Source organism: Thunnus maccoyii, chromosome 23 (assembly GCF_910596095.1).
Source record: "Thunnus maccoyii chromosome 23, fThuMac1.1, whole genome shotgun sequence".
NCBI lineage: Eukaryota > Metazoa > Chordata > Actinopteri > Scombriformes > Scombridae > Thunnus > Thunnus maccoyii.
This window is the reverse complement of record NC_056555.1, coordinates 9,988,906-10,005,368: the sequence shown is the minus strand read 5'-3', so window position 1 is coordinate 10,005,368 and position 16,463 is coordinate 9,988,906. Positions and strand designations below refer to the sequence as shown.

Here is a 16,463-nt window from a genome sequence, read left to right as displayed (position 1 = left end):
ATTACTGACATCTTACATGGAAAAATCCCAAATAATTGGCTTAGATACATGTCTACATGTTAGCACCTAATCTATAGAGGCTTTTAAGATTAGTATTTCAACATATAATGAGCTCCTTACACAGATTACAGAATAAGGCAACATTTCAAGGAATGATGAAAAGATCAGACTCTAGTCATTGTTTGTTTTGGTATTATTTCTTATCCAGTCTTTATTTATTCATCAATGAACAGTACAGTTAAAACATTAATGATAAATTAAAAAAAAAGTTACATTTCTCAGACCAACTGTGCTTTCTGTAAGCAGTTCTAAGTCTTTAAAGTGATAAATGTTGCTATGAAATGCACATTGTGATGCAGGACCACTCACCCATCAGTGAAACCTTTGAAATCAAAAGTCCTTTGTGGTGTTTAGAACATGGTGACAAAGACGTGTGCTCCTGTGATGTATTGCTGCCCTCCAGGGAAGGCAGTAGGTTGTATAGTTAGCTCCTGATGGGGTAAAATCACAACCCTGAAACCACACAACCTACTACCTCACCCTGTACGAACACCATAAGTCACCCATGAGGGGAGGAGGAGGAGGAGTAGGAGTAGGATGTAGATGTGAGATCATCTCATCGCTGCACAAATGAAGACAGAACTACACTGTTGTTGTTACAGAGGATACAGAGAGGTTTGTGATAACATTCGAGTTAAGATTTTAGATTTCTGTACAATCAAAACCATTATTCAAATTAAATATGAACTAATATGGGCATTTTCTTCATTCCATGTTTTTACATTCCAACAACACTTAGATTAATAACCAAAAAACCCCACAAAAATTCATTTTAAAATTCCAAAAATTGTGAGGAAAATCTTCCCTGTATCACATTGCACCAACTGATACAACATTTTAACTGTCTGACAACTTTCAGGTCATCTCTAAACTTCTCCTCGTCTATTTACTGGTCTAATTTTAATAAAGGAAAACAACAAGTTGTCATTTTTACAGCTGAGCTCACTTGAAAAGAAAAGAACGTCTCTAATATTTTGTTAATTTAGTGTGTCATATTTGCGGGATAAGATCATTAAAGATAGGAGAAAAGCACAACGTCAAAGTAAAAAAAAACAACAATAAAGACATGGATAAGTCATATTGTCCTCTGTGACAATGACGATGGTAACAACGACGACGATGCCTTTACAGCCGCTTCAGGAAAGACAGTAAGTTGTATAGTCATCTGACAGCTTGGGAATGACCCTAAAACTATACAACCTACTACCTCACCCCAAAGGACAGTTAACCTCCTGCAGGTGTCTCTCATGTCACACACGCTGATGGTGCAAACAAGAAACTGGGACAAACGGCCTTCAGGAAAGCAGGAAAGGACACAAATAACTATCAACAAACTTCAAAGTGTGCATTTATAAATGTAATAAAAATGGAAATATTACAAAATGATTGCAACCACCAATGTAAAACTCCTTATAGAAACATATTTAACTGTTTGGCCATTTCTCAAACTTTCACTATCATTATTATTATCATTATTATTATTATTATTATTACATAAATAGGCAGAAATAGATTTTTTTCAAACACACAGATAATTTAGATTTTTTTTTAAATTAAGCTCATCTCATTCATTTTTAAAGTAGACACTGTAGCTGTGGTGCAACACAAATCTTCACCAGTTAACACAAATAGACTGAAAGAGGTGTAAAAATTAATTTTCACCATTCAATCATTGTAATGAACATTTAAGGCCTTTTTAGAACTTTTAAGTAACTGGAGCATCCAGATCCAAAGTAAAATTATGAATGAATGAACAGGAAACAGGGTAGGGTTTATTGTAAATGTGAGATACTTTTTTTTATGACCTTTTATGTCTGTATGACACATCCAGTATGTGAACTTTGCATCTAACTATGTATCATAAACTGAGATTTTATTGTTCCGTATTTACGACTTAATTCTGCTAAGAGCGAATATGCTGTCAAAGTACTTCCTGTATGTCACTTATGCTTGACTGGCCACCTCCTGTCTGCAGCTTCGGGTCTGTCAGCTCGCCTTCTCTCAGGTTTCCTCTGCCTGATGGAGACAAATGAGAGGAGAGAGTGAGCCGCTGTTGGGTGTCGAAAGGTCAAACTTTGACTTCCCTCTTCTCTTACAGATGAGCGTCACGTAACGACAGCGATCCCGCTGCCTCCCGTGTATAATACACGTATTTCACAGCAGACGCAGAGAGTGCAATGTGTCGTGTGAAAACGCTCGAAACACAAATGCAGGTGAATGTTTGCGTGTACATGTGAACACGCAGATGAGAAGAGAGTGTCTTCTGTTTGTGTTATTCATGAGGATCTGGTTTGGCAGTCTGCAGGTGGCTTAGGTAACACCTCTAAAGTGAAAACACACACACAGCCGATTGTGCAAAAAATGACACCGTTAACATAAAACTAATAGATAAATCCTCTTAAGATATCTATAGCCTATTTGTGTATGTCACAGGAAATGTAGCTGCAAATGAGCATTAATATGCGTGCGTGTGTGTGTGTGTGTGTGTGTGTGTGTGTGTATTTGGCTGAGAGGTCAAACAGACAGGTTGTGGTTGTTTTAGGGAGTTTCCTGAGTGAGACAGGAGACGCTGCGGCTCTGCTGTGGTTTCCCCTCCAGCCGGAGTGCGACGGGGGCATACGTGAGGGAGCGAGGTGGGGTCAAACTTATAAAAGTGAGTCACTGCCTTAACTTCTCCCTCATGCACGCGCACACGCACGCAGGCGCGCGCGCGCACACACACACACGCACGCACCGGTTTGCGGCTATTTTATTGCAGGTCGGTTATCCCATAAATGCCACACAAATCTCTACACAAGCTACTTAATGTCCAGGCCTGTGAGGTATACAGTCGACCTCGCTCCTTCACTTACACGCTGCTAATGTGTGTACGGCGAGGTATCGGGTTTACACAGAGCGAGTCCTTTTTTAGTTAAAGGGTTGATTCACACAAATTACAGATAACTGATTTTCTCACTCATCTCTAGTAGCCATGCAGATTTATTTGCTCAGGTTTTTTAAAGATATTTGCGAATGAGATTTCTGCCTCCTGCTTGCAACAAATTCACCAGCAGCATCTCTTTTACAGCAGATAACCCACAGACCTCTATAGGAAAAGTTTTAATGAGAACTACTTTCTTTTGAAGAAATAGTTCCTACCTACGAAAACAGCGACAGCGAGTAAAAGGGGACGTCTTTTTGAGAGGATGTCATTTTTTTCAATGCGTGAGCACCACCAGTTCACCTCCATTGTTCTGGGGCAGAGGTAAACATCTTAAATGCACAGTAGGCATATCTAAACCTGGGCAAATTGAAGAAAAACTATCTGCATGACTAGAAACCACTAGAAGCAAGTGACAAAATATGTTTTTTTTGTCATTTGGATGAACTGACGCTTTAACTCTTGCTTTGGTGCAAATGTTCAAACATCTAAAGCTGTTAAATTAATCATTTTAACTGCTGGTGTGGAGTGTAAAATTAATCTTGTATATTCTTCTGTGTGTAAATTATTTATTCAAAATGTATATTTAAAAGAAAATGAAAGCAGGGTGTATTAACATAGAAACACAACCCAAAAAAACACCCGTGTCCTGTTTGTAAAAAATATATTTGTATTACTCATTAAACAGAGGAGGAAGGCCCTGCAGCCATGTGCTCACGTACAACTTCTTCAACAGAAAATTCGTCCAGTTGTTATGACACACAGCGCCATAAACTGTATAAGTGTGTTAAACTGTCAGGAATGATTCTGAAATTGATTTGAGATTACACACTGCTCTCTTTGAAGTGAGTGGACCCGGTGTCCCTGGAGGACTGGAATAAAACAGTAAAATCAGTAAATGTAAATCAAAAGCAACTGCCTTTTTTTCTTTTTACTGTTTGCAGTTTTTTCTTTCATCATTATGTAATAGCACATGTAGTCACGTCGCAGGAAAGATGGAGGATAAGGTGAATATGACATGAGACAAAAAAACTCATGACCCACAATCAAACTTGTGACCGTGCTTGTGTGGGGGAGTCTGCTGATCCACGATATGTCCAAAATCATTCCAGACACTGATGTGTACGTGTGTGTGAGATGACTTATCTTACTTCCATGTGCTCAAGATAAAAAAAAAAAGTCACAAAACCCAAAACTAGAGCACCTCTCTCATGCTGCACAGGCGTCCTGTCATCCTGCCTGCAGTTGACCAAAACCACCAACAGGTGTCATGTCTCCCCAAGTGCACGGGGAGTGTGTACTGAGCCGAGGGCTCCCGTGACAATGAGGCCTTTGTGCAGTTCCGGGTGCCAGCCGGTGTGCCCTCGTGTACTGTTTCCCTCTAATCTTCATTTGACCTTTAGGCTGACGGCTTTTCTTTCCCCCTTTTCCCGACTAATTTCCTTTGAGGAGATTATCTTTGAGCCGCAGCACTGAGACTTTCTGATTCAGATGACATGACACACACAACGTGCCGGAGCGGGTTTTGATGGGATGCGTCAATCGCTGTCACAGTCGCTGCTGCGTGCTGGGAACAATGTGAGCAGGATTGTGTTCAATAAACTAACAACAAACCGTGTTGTTTGCCTGCAGGCGGCTGAGAGAGGAAACCAAAAGATGCCTATTCCCAGCTAGAGACCAGACCGAAATGATTTTGACTTTGAGAAATCAGTAACGTGGTGGCATTCACACTCACACACACACAAACACACACACACGGTGAAATGCATCATCGAGTCTCAAGTAGATGAAATAAAAATAAAATTAAAAATATAGAATTAATAAAATGCTGAAACTAACCTTCACGTTGAGGTCTGACCGGGAAAACAGACTTCATTCCTAAATAATGAGCCTGCAAATAAAAGAGAAAAACAGAGACATAAATATAGTCATACTGACACACATCTACGTGCACACACACACACACACACACAAACACACACACACACACACACACACACACACAAATATCACACAGATATATTCACAAAACACACAAACACACATACACAAAGGTGTCCATGTAGCCCTCAGGTCATAAACCTGCCAAGCAGCCACTTAAGTGTATCATTAAGGCTGATGTAACATATGTTAGAGTGATTATAGTTCAGAATACTGCAGCTGAATTTAGACTGGATAACTATATTACCATATACTGGCCAGAGCTGAAGAAGCTTACATTCATTTCTCAGAAAAGTGTACACTTCACAAAATTACCAGTGGGAAATACATTACTGTGTGTTACTGGAATTACAAATTGTGTTATGGCTTTTTGTTCAACACTGATTTTGATTTTCTGCATTTAGCAGTTTCTTTTACTGCGGATCAAATTTAGTTTCTTAGAATAAAATGAAGCGTTTAAAATATTTCAAACATTAAAGGCAGAAACTGAACATAGAAATAAACAATCAAATTAAGCTACGAAAAAAATCCATAATTTTTGACTAAAAAAAAAAAAAAGTATACATACACACACACACACACACACACACACACATATATATATATATATATGTTTTAGTACTTTAGTGTGTATGCATGTGTGTGCGTGTGTGTACGTATATATATATATATATATATATATATATATATATACGTTTTTTGTGTGTGTTTGTTTTTGGGCATGTTTGCCGCTGATGGTGGAAAAGCAGACAGGAAACAGGGAGAGACAGAGAGGTATGACATGCAACAAGGGTCCCAAGTCAGAGTCGAACCAGGGGCGTTGTGGTTATGTGGCATCCACTGTAACCATTCAGCTACCACAGCTCTACTAAAATATTTTTTACAGTAAAATATAATTTTAAATCTAATATCTATTATTATTATACAGTATATAAATAAACAGTAAAGTGTCCCCCTTACTTTCTGTCATACACACACTCTCTCTCTTTCTCACACACACTCATACACACACACACACACACACATGCATATGCCAAAGAAACTCTATGTCAAAGTAAAAGTCTTGGAAAAAGTATTGTCTTTTATTATAAAGTTGAGACATTAAATTTAAAAAAAACAAAAAAACCCCAACATATATATATATATATAAATATATATAGTATATACGGTAATAACGAATTACAAATCTTTTTTCCACGGGGAAAAAAATATCCAATAATGTAACATGATTTTTATTTTCGAAAGTGCACTGCAAAAAATATAATTTTACAAAAATAAATATTACTTTATAGACTCTTTTGATTTTAGAGTTTTAAATCTAACCACATATATTTATATGTATATATTTATATACATATATATATATATATACGTGAAAACCCTACACACACACACACACACACACACACACACACACATTTGAAGACATTGTGTTGCTGGACAAAATGAAACGTTTGATTTTCCCATGAACTTTTGTTTCTGCTTCATTAAGATTCTCCCTGCAAAACACAACCTCGTGACTGACACACACACACACAAACACACACACACAGACACACACAACCACACACACACGTGACACAAGAAGACAAAGTGAATCTCAGTCGTAGGTAAAAACTGAAAGTAAAACACACTCAATACGTCTCGTACTTCATTTCCCTTCTACTTTGCTGCTTAACAACTCAAGTCTTTTTTTTGCTAAATTGCTAAAGCGTTACAGATAGCTCTGTCAGACTCCATATTTAAAACTGACGTGCTCATCATGGCTGTAAGTGCTCAGAATAATAATCAAATTGTGTGTGTGCCTTTTAGACTGTTCTCGTACTTTTCACAGCATGTGTGTGTGTGTGTGTGCTTCTGCATTATACTCAAATGCACCTGTGTGTTTGAGTAAAACTGTGTGGCCATCTGTAGTGCGAGCATTGTGTGTGTGTGTGTGTGTGTATGTGTGTGTGTGTGTGCGCGCGTGTGCGTGAATGCTCAGAGGAGGAGGCTGTGCCCTGCACTCCTTGGGAGAGGCGTGGGAACCCCATTCATCTTAGGAGCTAGGGTTCATTGTGGGGTACATAGCATCAAATGTGTCTGAGTGTTTGCCTATGTGTGTGTGTGTGAGAGTGTGTGTGTTTGTATCCTGTGTGTCTGGTTCAAGATGTGGTGTGATAATCTTTGTTAGCTTTCACATTTCCTTCAGTTTTAGGTTTTGCAGCAAATCGTAAGAAATGTTTTAAAAAGCAGGCCTGTAGATTCGATGTTAGGGACAAATCCGCAATTTCTTTATCTTTTTTTTTTTCTGCTTAAAAAAATGAATGCAGACCTCCTCAGTGGTTTATCATTTAAAATACGAAGATCAAACTATTTTACAAGTACAGGAAATCAGTGCATTGTATAAAATCTCACAAACTTCCTGCCGTCCCTTGTGTGGTATATAATGTTAAATTTTATGAATTCCATGAACTAACCAGGTTCGTTTGTCTCGTCTTCTTGTGATTAAATATTTTCTGGGAGTGCCGATATTTTGAGGAAATATACTGTGTGACTTTCATTGTTGATCGTGACAAAATAAACCTGACACGTCAGAGATTGTAAGAATTCAGAGGAAACTCTGAAACATGTCGGGGCGGAAAAAAAAACGCTGTAAAACATTTTCTGTTTTTCCGAAATTAATGAAAAAAATCGCAAAGTTCCATCCACGCTACAGAACACGTATTAATGCGTATTTCCCTAAAGGGCGTTTGCGGAGATCAGTGCGACCTGGTGCAAATATTACCTTTTATTTCTACAGTATGTGTGTTGAACAGAGTCAGATGCAACAAAGTAGAGAGGAACAAAATAGAAAACAGAAAGAAAAATCACAACAGACAATTAAAAACAATCACATCCTTCTTTTGACTTTGTGGCAGTTTTTACTGCTGCACCCTGCGAGCTGATTGGTGTCCAGCAGTGACGTGTTACTTCCCCAAACGCTGACGTACTAATTCATAATTTCACCCAGGTAAGGGGTCTTAGAAGAGGGGTTTCGGACACACCGGGCGCAAGGGGGGACGACGTCAGGGTTTCCTGCCAAGGTGATAGTGACGGCGGCAGGCCCTGTGGTGCGAGAGTGGCGGATGAATAGGCCTGTCAAACGTAGGATGTAGGTGGGATGACTAGAGCTATCGGTGATGACTCACACTGCCTCCACTCCTACTTATTGGTCACGGTCGACTCTGATGTGCTGAGGTGTTCAACATGAAGACATATCGACAGGCAATGTGGACAAAAAAAAAAAAAAGAAGTAAGATTTTCAATTAGCGCTTCTTTGATAAACTGATTTATAGGATAATTAAAAGATGCCATGCTGGATGGCATTAATGAAGGGTGTGGCGTATTGAGCATTTTAATTAAGTGCAAAATATGAGATAATACATACAAAATCAGAGCTGTTATTCTTCCTCAGGGATGGAGCAGGTGTGATGCTAATGTTAATGACGATATAACTTTTATAATTCTTTAAAAAAGCGTATCACTCTATTCCGATTCAAACACACAACTCAAATACTGTATATTCATCTTACATTGCTTTGAATTTCAGACCATATAACTGAACAAAAGAGAGAAATGTTGGCTTAATGCCTTGAAGCAGTTCTCTTGTTAACACAGGTTAAGGAAAATTTTTAAATGATAACTAACGCTTTATATTTGAACCATATTGGTCATAAAACATAATAAACACTATGTCCAATAGGCCTATTCAAGCTATAATAAAGCTGCGTGTGGCCACGTGTCACCAATGACCCATTTTCAAATGTTTAACCTTCTATTACAAACCATAAACCTTGGACTTGTTCATTAAGACGAGGTTTTAATGAGAAAACTCAATGTGAGAATAGCGATTAATAGTTTTCTGATAGCTGAAAAGGAGAGAGAGACACAGAGACAGACTGAGAGAAAGAGAGAGAGAAAGAGAGAGAGAGAGAGGGGAAGAGAGAGAGAGAGAGAGAGAGGGAGAGCGTTGTGGTGGGGCTCGGCCTTGTGTAGCAGGCCTTGTCTGGCCCTCGGCCCAACATTACAGCACTAGTCCCTCTCTGCTCCCTCCAAAACCGTCTCTTTCACACACACAAAAGGCCGACCTGGAGTGCAGAACTGCAGGTAGGAACGCACCAGAGGAGAGATTAGCTCGGTTTCGTCTGAAATTCAAAGCCCATGCCACGTTTCCCCCCTGGTTTGCCTATATTTAGTTAAGCCTCCTCTCTCTGGATAGTCATGTAGCAAAAGCCCTGAAGGAAACAACACCCAGACGCAACGTTTTAATACAAGAACACGGAGATCGGGTCAAACGAAGCCGCTCTCCCGCGTTTGTTTCGTCTTTGTGTTTTCATCGTTTTGTCAAAAGAAAAACCTCTGAATGTGTGCATGCTCCCTCATTTGCTCACACACACACACACACACACACACACACACACACATAGGGATACATGTACACACACATACACACAATCACCTCCGCACCTACACACACACACACACACACACACACACACACACACACACACACACACACACACACACACACACACACACACTCCGACTTACCCACTGAGACTTTGAGGCAACTGGCACACACACAGCCATCAGCTATCAGGGTAAAGCGCCGAAATCTCCGCCGTTCATTGTGCCGGATCCCTCAGTAGCTGCACACAGTATGTCCACATATCCTCTCTGTAGAGAAGGGCAGAGAAGGAGCTCGGATTCAGTCACACAGCTCTGCACTCCCTGCAAGGAGTAGGCGGGCACGCCAGCGAGAGACCCATTCAGAGTCCCAGAAAGTGCCAGCCTCCCTGTCTGCCTGAGCGCCTTGTCTATATGTCTGTCTGCCCATCTGTCTGCCCCCTCTGTCTGGTTTCTACCCTGTCAATCTGGCCACCTCACCCCAAACCCGTCTCTAAGCCTTGGGTAACCTGCCTAACCTCAGCTAACTGCTCTCTAATATTTACAGACCGGCTCCCCTCGCACTCCCCTGTCTGCCACCTCCTAGTCTGAGACTGTCAGGGCCCGCCACAATGGGGAGGCCATGTGGGTTTCCCATGGAGTCGCGTGTTCCTCCCGTCTGGCAGCTAACAAGGCTTTGAATGAGGAATGTTAGCAAACAGAGCCACTGAATGTCGGGTGAATGCTAAGCCAGGCAGCCAGTCAGATCGCAGCACTGGCCCAGGCATATGAATAATGCAGAGGACTCAACAGGGAGGAGAGGAGGCAAAGCTCCGCCTCCCACTGCCCCTTCCAAACTTCACCCGCCCCTCCTTCTTTTCCCCGCTCGAAACTCAAATGCCTTCACGGGAGCAAGAGAGCAGAGAGAGGGGGGGTGGGGGGGTGGGGAGGGTGGTGGTGGGGGGGAGAGAATTCAAGATCACTGCTGCTACTCACTCGTGCAATTAAAACAAGTCCTGCAAGAGGAGAAGAGTTACACATGCACACACATGTAATTACTACAAATCAGTTCTTGAAACATGCCACTTTTTTCCTGTCTTTGGGAACCATCTCACTCTTTTTTGGCTTTTTGTGTCTTTTGTTTGGAATTGGCACCTGTCCCAGAAAAAGCCCCGTTGCTGCTCCGCCCTCCTGCTCCCCTTTCACTGGAGACTGCCCACGAGAGAGAGAGAGAGAGAGGGAGAGAGAGAGAGAGGGAGAGAGAGAGAGAGAGAGAGAGAGAGAGAGAGAGAGAGCCAGAGGGATGGGGAGAGAGCGTGAGGAAGAGAGGGTGGGGCAGAAAACCCAAAAGAGGGAGAGGTTTAGAGATGGAAAGGGTGAGGAGGGTGGAGGGTGAAGGAGATAAGAGCACAGGAAAATACATGAGAAATCATCTGTTGAAATCCAGAAACATGCACAGGTAACATGAAATCAAGCAGCTGGTCGTAGAATGTGCTGCTTTAAAAAAAAAGAAAAAACAAAAAAAAAAAAAAAAAAAACTGCCGTCTTCTTCGTCCTCAGCTTCAGGGAGGACTCCCGAGAAAAGGAAGCATGGCGAGCAATCAAGAAACACGTGCTCGAAAAAAAAGCCTTTCGCATCACGACAGGACACGAACCAAAACCACTGATTCGACCCAGTCCAGTTTAACTCTACTGACAACAGCCCAGAAGTGGCAAAAACTGACCAAATGCATGTGATCAGTGCCCGCGAAGTGAAGAAAACGGCGGTCCCGAATATGTCTTCGCAAATGGCGCAGCGATGTTGAAGTAGGAGTAAAGCAAAGCCACTTGTTGCATGATATTGAGGAGCAGATCTTGCAGAGAGAAGCAAGAGCAGGCAGAGGGTTAAAATCCTGGGACTGAGAGTAGTAAAAAATCCCTCCCTCTTTTGGCACAGACTAGCTAAAGGGGAGGTCCCGCCTGTAGAAATAGCAGCAGAGCGTTTTTCCCCTCTTTTTTTTTTTTCAGAGCTGCAGCGTCCTAGTCTACCCTCTCGCATGTGGCCGGGACCCAGGGAGAGAGGAGGAGGAGAGCGATGGATAGAAAAAGAAGCAAGAGCTGAGAGGGGAGGGGGCGAGAGAGGGGAGGGAGGAGAGCTGTGAGTGGAGGAGAAAGAGCTCAGCTGATGATGAAACAGGGACGTGTGGGAGTGCGTGCGCACTACGCGTTTTCATCACTGGCCCGGCGCAACGTGCGCGTGCATGAGGCGGGGTGGGGGAGGGAGCTGGGGGGAGGGAGGGGGAGGAGGAGGAGGGAGGGAGGAGGGGGAGGGTGGGGGGGGCACAGTGCACTTCTCCTGAGGAGGAGAGTCACAGCAAACACTCACAAATGATTAAAGGATTCTGGGACAACTTGCAACACCTTAACTTTAAGATTCATGGGAAAGATTAATGATTTATCTTTTCATTTCAGAGCTGTTCCTGCTGTGAGTTTCATATCAGACATTTTTCTTTGACCTAGATGTCCTTTTTCACAAAACATCCGTGGAAGCGACGGCGCTCACCTAATAAAGGCCCGAAAAATCTGCGATGATCTCTGATGAAGATTGTCTTGATTTCCTCCTCCTTTTTCTCCACCACAGACACGTTAATGAGTTGAAATGCTACATTGGCACGCAATCAAAGCCAGATAAGCACCTGGGTGCGACTGCCCTGCCATGATTGCAACAATGAACCATGCTGTAAAATCCTGTAATATTTACCGCAGTGCACCCGCCTTGTGCCATTACTAGGCCACCCTCGCCTTGCTGCGAACAAGCAGCAGCAGCCGTCCTGCGTGCGAATAAGGAGAGGAGAAATGTCGGGCAGTAACCGAACGATAAAATGGACTCTGCTGATGACTCTGCTCGTGTCCTGCACCCTCCTTCCCCCTCCGCCTCCCCTTTAGTGTCCAGCCTATTCTGTCCTCCACCCTTTCTTGTCCTTTCAGTAGCACTGTTATAGCCTACAGTAATAAACAGCCCTGCTCTGACCAGCTAGTGTTAATTTAAGCCTGCATGAGGAGGATCTTTTTTATGTTTTTTGTGCCAGATACCACCCCTGCTGTCTTTCTGTCTCTCCCTCTCTCCCTCTCTCATGCACACCTACCAACCTCCTGCATCAGCCTGCTGAAGGTTATTCACACCCGTCCGGTTTCCACCAAACTTCCCTCCCCGAAACTTCTCTCTGTGGCCAAAATGCTGTAATGCCCCTTAGCTGTTTGCAACAGATTCCCCATGGCAAAAAAAAAAAAAAAAAAAAACCCAACTTCCTCTCTTTTGGACGCCATTCCCCTCCCCTCCAGTCTCCTTCCCTCTTTCCCAAAAGAAACCCAGAACTCAGCACAGGCAAATTTTTTCCCCTCTTCTCTCCCCAAAGTAGCAGCCGCACAAAAGAGAGGGGAAAAAGGGAAAACTGTCCAAAAAACGACGGATCTCACATCATGGAGCACGGCTAGCTGGTCTTGATTTCAGTCTATCTTTATTGCTCACGCATAGTCTAAGAAGGGAATTTGCGCTTATTGAAACAAATAAAAGGTGTGTAAAGCTCCTAATATCTGCACTCATATGTGTTTTTCACTGTGGAGAAGCAGACGAAGAGCAGAGCGAGTGAACGAGCGAATGAACAGCAAACTAATATGGCCGCTTGGTTAGTTGCAGTCTCTCCTGCCTCCTCACTCGGTCTTGGAGGCTGAAAGAAAAGGCGTTACGCTGCTGTGTGTGTGTGTGTGTGTGTGTTTCTATCTCAGAGAGAGAGAGAGAGAGAGAGAGAGAGGGAGACAGAGAGTGAATGCACTTGTCTTGCCCAACTCTCCTCAGCTTTCCACAGTCTCAAATGAAACTCAGGTTCCCTGTGTTGTGTGGCGTGCTGCACTATCCGCATATCAAAAACACACACGGCATAAATGCGAAAAACTTTGTCGTGAAAAACGGGAACGAGTGACACATAAATTGGGTTATTACAGGGGTACAACATGATGATTTTAGTTTATCAAGATACATATTCGCTCGTGTCCCTTGATGAGAAAAACGGATCGAGCACCAGTCATCAGTTTGAACTCTGTGACGTCACATCTCGCCACGTCTTTTAACCAATTGCGATCGCTGAAAGCTTAAAACGCCACTACAACTGCGTGCTGAATATAAATCAAACAATGGTGTAAACGAGTGCATGTTTCATCAGCAATTTCAAGAGTCCCTTAGCCCTCCTCATCTATCTAAGACACTGTTTCTGCGAGTCAGTTGTTTACCATCTAACATGTGGCAGGAATTCAAAAAACTTGGCAGAGCCTGTTGCACCGTACGTCGTGGAGAGTTCACTTGAGGATACGGCTCTGGTTTTGGCTCAGCTGCCAACTTCTGACACTGTAGCCCTCTGCGCGGCCTCGCCCCTGCAGGAGCGGCCTGCGTAATGCTGCCATTGATGAAACTCTCACATTAACAACCTCATTTATGACACCTCCAAGAGTCCACAACCACAGATTTTTTTTTCTTTTTTGGTATCAGCAACCTTCACCTACAGGTTAAATACGAGTTATGAGCTGCCTTACCACACATTTATAGTAGGTGTGTAAAAACATAATGCATTGTTGATACTTGATATACATGAAAGTCATATTTTAAAGCTGAGAGACAAGAGGTGAGGCGAAGTGAAGCCGTTCGACATCACCGCACGGGCTTTCAGAATCTGCAAAAATCAAAAATCCGCGAAGGGGGAGGGGGAGGGGGGGGGGGGGGGGGGTGGGGGGGGACACAATCAAATAAACCCCACTGCAGTAAATGTGTCGATGATGCACAAGTGATGTTGCACAGTGGCAACATGGCAGTGAATGTCTCTGAGTGGAAATGAGTTATGGCTCACTCATGAGCTGAAACAATAGAGTTGTTGATTCAGTGGTCTTATCAGACCCCCGGCGCCTTCACGTCTTTATGAATCATCCCGCAAATCCAAAGCTACAAACACGACTAATCAACATACACAGATTGAATTTATAGCGCACGCTGACACTGCTTAGTGCTGCTCTGTCCTGAGACAAGCCACACATGCGGTGCCTGAGAAGAATATGAGACGCAACATTTTTAATGCTCAGTGGCAATAAATATAGAATTATACACAAATCACAATGTGAATTGTAATTAAAGAAATGATTACAGTTTGTTTTTTTTTAATAGAAATTAGAGCTAATTAGTAGACAAACAACTTTCTCTTTGAGGAAAACTCATCATGAGACACAGCAGTAAAAAACAATCTATCTAGCCACAAAAAATGTAATTTCTTCAATGTATTTCTGTAGATTTTACTTGCAGTGAATGACATGCAGTTGAGTAAGTAAAAGCAGCTGCCACTAAAGAGAGATGTCACCCTCTCTGAAGTAGCAGCTTCAGTGAATACATGACTTACTGCATTTAAAATGCCAAAGCTCGGGTCTTATTTGCAAGCTTAAGACGTTGTTCTGAACGGTAATAAATCACACAAATAACCCTGTCGTATTTTCACACTATGAGTTACAGCCATCTATATGTTCACACTCTGGCGAACACACACACACACACACATACACTTCCTTCTCTCTTCGGTGACCAGTGCGCCGGGCCGGCTCCCTCTACGAGGTGGTCTGCTGAGGGGCCCCTCGGCAGCACGCGCCTCGACAACTTCTCTATTACAGCCGTGACCCCTAAGGTCAGTCTCTGAAGGGTTCTGAACAAAGGCCACGACCCTGGGGTCAGAAGTGTAACGCCGGGGGCAGGCCGGGGCCCCACGGCAAAGGGAGCGTGCTGTTTGCTTTGAAAGGTAAGGATCACTAACACAGAGGCCTAATAAGGATTAAGGGGCCATCCCCTTTGGGATGTCACTCTGGGGCCTCATACATCAGTCTCTATTAACCTCCGTGACCTCCGGCGGCCATTATGGGGCCACGGGTCACAGTCGCTCGCGCTGCGGAGCTGTAAAACCTAACGTCGCATGTAACCTCTAACACGGGCGTTGCTGATTACGTTGACAAATTGTTTTAAGAGGTGAAAGCCTGTTCAAATAGGACACAGTCCTCCTTTTAAGGAGTTTTTTCTGCCAAGGCTGCTTTCAACCTATTGCGGTAGTTGGCAGATTTAAGAGTTTAAGGGAAGCATTTTAAGGTAAAAAAGTAAAGTTATCAACCATCAGGTTAGCTGTCTCACAAATAAAAGAAAAGCCTTACAGGTCTTATACAAAAATGAATATATATCTGAAAATAATGTCATAGCAATAGAATTTATTTTTCCACTTTGATTAAGAGCCAGTGAGAGTTTAGTAAAACTTTGATAAAAGCAGGTGAGCAATAGCTGAGAGACAGAATCACAAAATGGAGGACAGGAGGAGAGAACATGGCGGCTCGAGTGATGAAGTCACTGACACACTGCTTATAATTTGCCAAAACAGCATTCGCTCTATAACATATCTCTATAAGTAACACAAAGTGATTTTTTAACAAATGCCAAACCTGAAACATGCAGTGAATTAACTAGAAGAGATAAAAACATGAATTTCTTTAGTCATTTTGGGAGCAAATCGATATAGAGGTTAACCCTGTGAGGCAAGTGTGAAGATATATCTTACTTTTTTTATTCCGCTTGGTCTTCATATTATATTAAACGATTTCTTCTTTTTGCTGGAAAGATGTAATGAACAAAACAAGTATTTCAGTGGTTTTAAAGTTAATAGCGAGGATGAAATATCATTATTTCATGCCATCATGAGGAAAAGAAGAGACTGAACTTCTGTATGAAGGCATTTCTTTCTTTCTTAATATTACAGTCACACAGTGGATGTGAGCAAATATTTAAAAATGATGAAAAGAGAAACCAAACATGTACATTATTTATATACATAAATATAGATCTTGACGTATATAACAGTATTATTAACAAAGGGTGAAAATAAAAGCCACAGGTTAAATAATTTATAATGTAATATGAGCCAGTATAACCAGCATTCAGTGAGTAAAAAAAAAAAAAAAAAAAGCAGGCAATTTCAATCTGTGATCAAAATAATTTTTTTCCTTCTCCGGATTAATTTTTTAAAACACCGAATCAATTTATGAATTTGTTATTTCACAGAATATAAAACTTTATATATATAAAAAA

General features: G+C 42.1%; 1 long non-coding RNA gene across 7 annotated transcripts in view; it reads right to left on the bottom strand.

The window, feature by feature from the left end:
- Nucleotides 1-181: 181 nt before the first annotated feature.
- Nucleotides 182-16,463, bottom strand: part of LOC121891247 — a 34,199-nt gene continuing 17,917 nt past the window's right edge. For 5 of the 7 annotated variants that reach the window (XR_006094067.1, XR_006094065.1, XR_006094071.1 and 2 more), the window contains 3 exons: nucleotides 9,494-9,619; nucleotides 4,820-4,871; nucleotides 182-2,076 (listed from right to left, as the gene is read on the bottom strand). This is a non-coding gene — a long non-coding RNA (uncharacterized LOC121891247). Of the gene's footprint in view, nucleotides 2,077-4,819; nucleotides 4,872-9,493; nucleotides 9,620-15,936; nucleotides 15,989-16,463 lie in introns of all 7 variants that reach the window. The other 2 variants (XR_006094068.1, XR_006094070.1) reach the window with 2 other exon arrangements.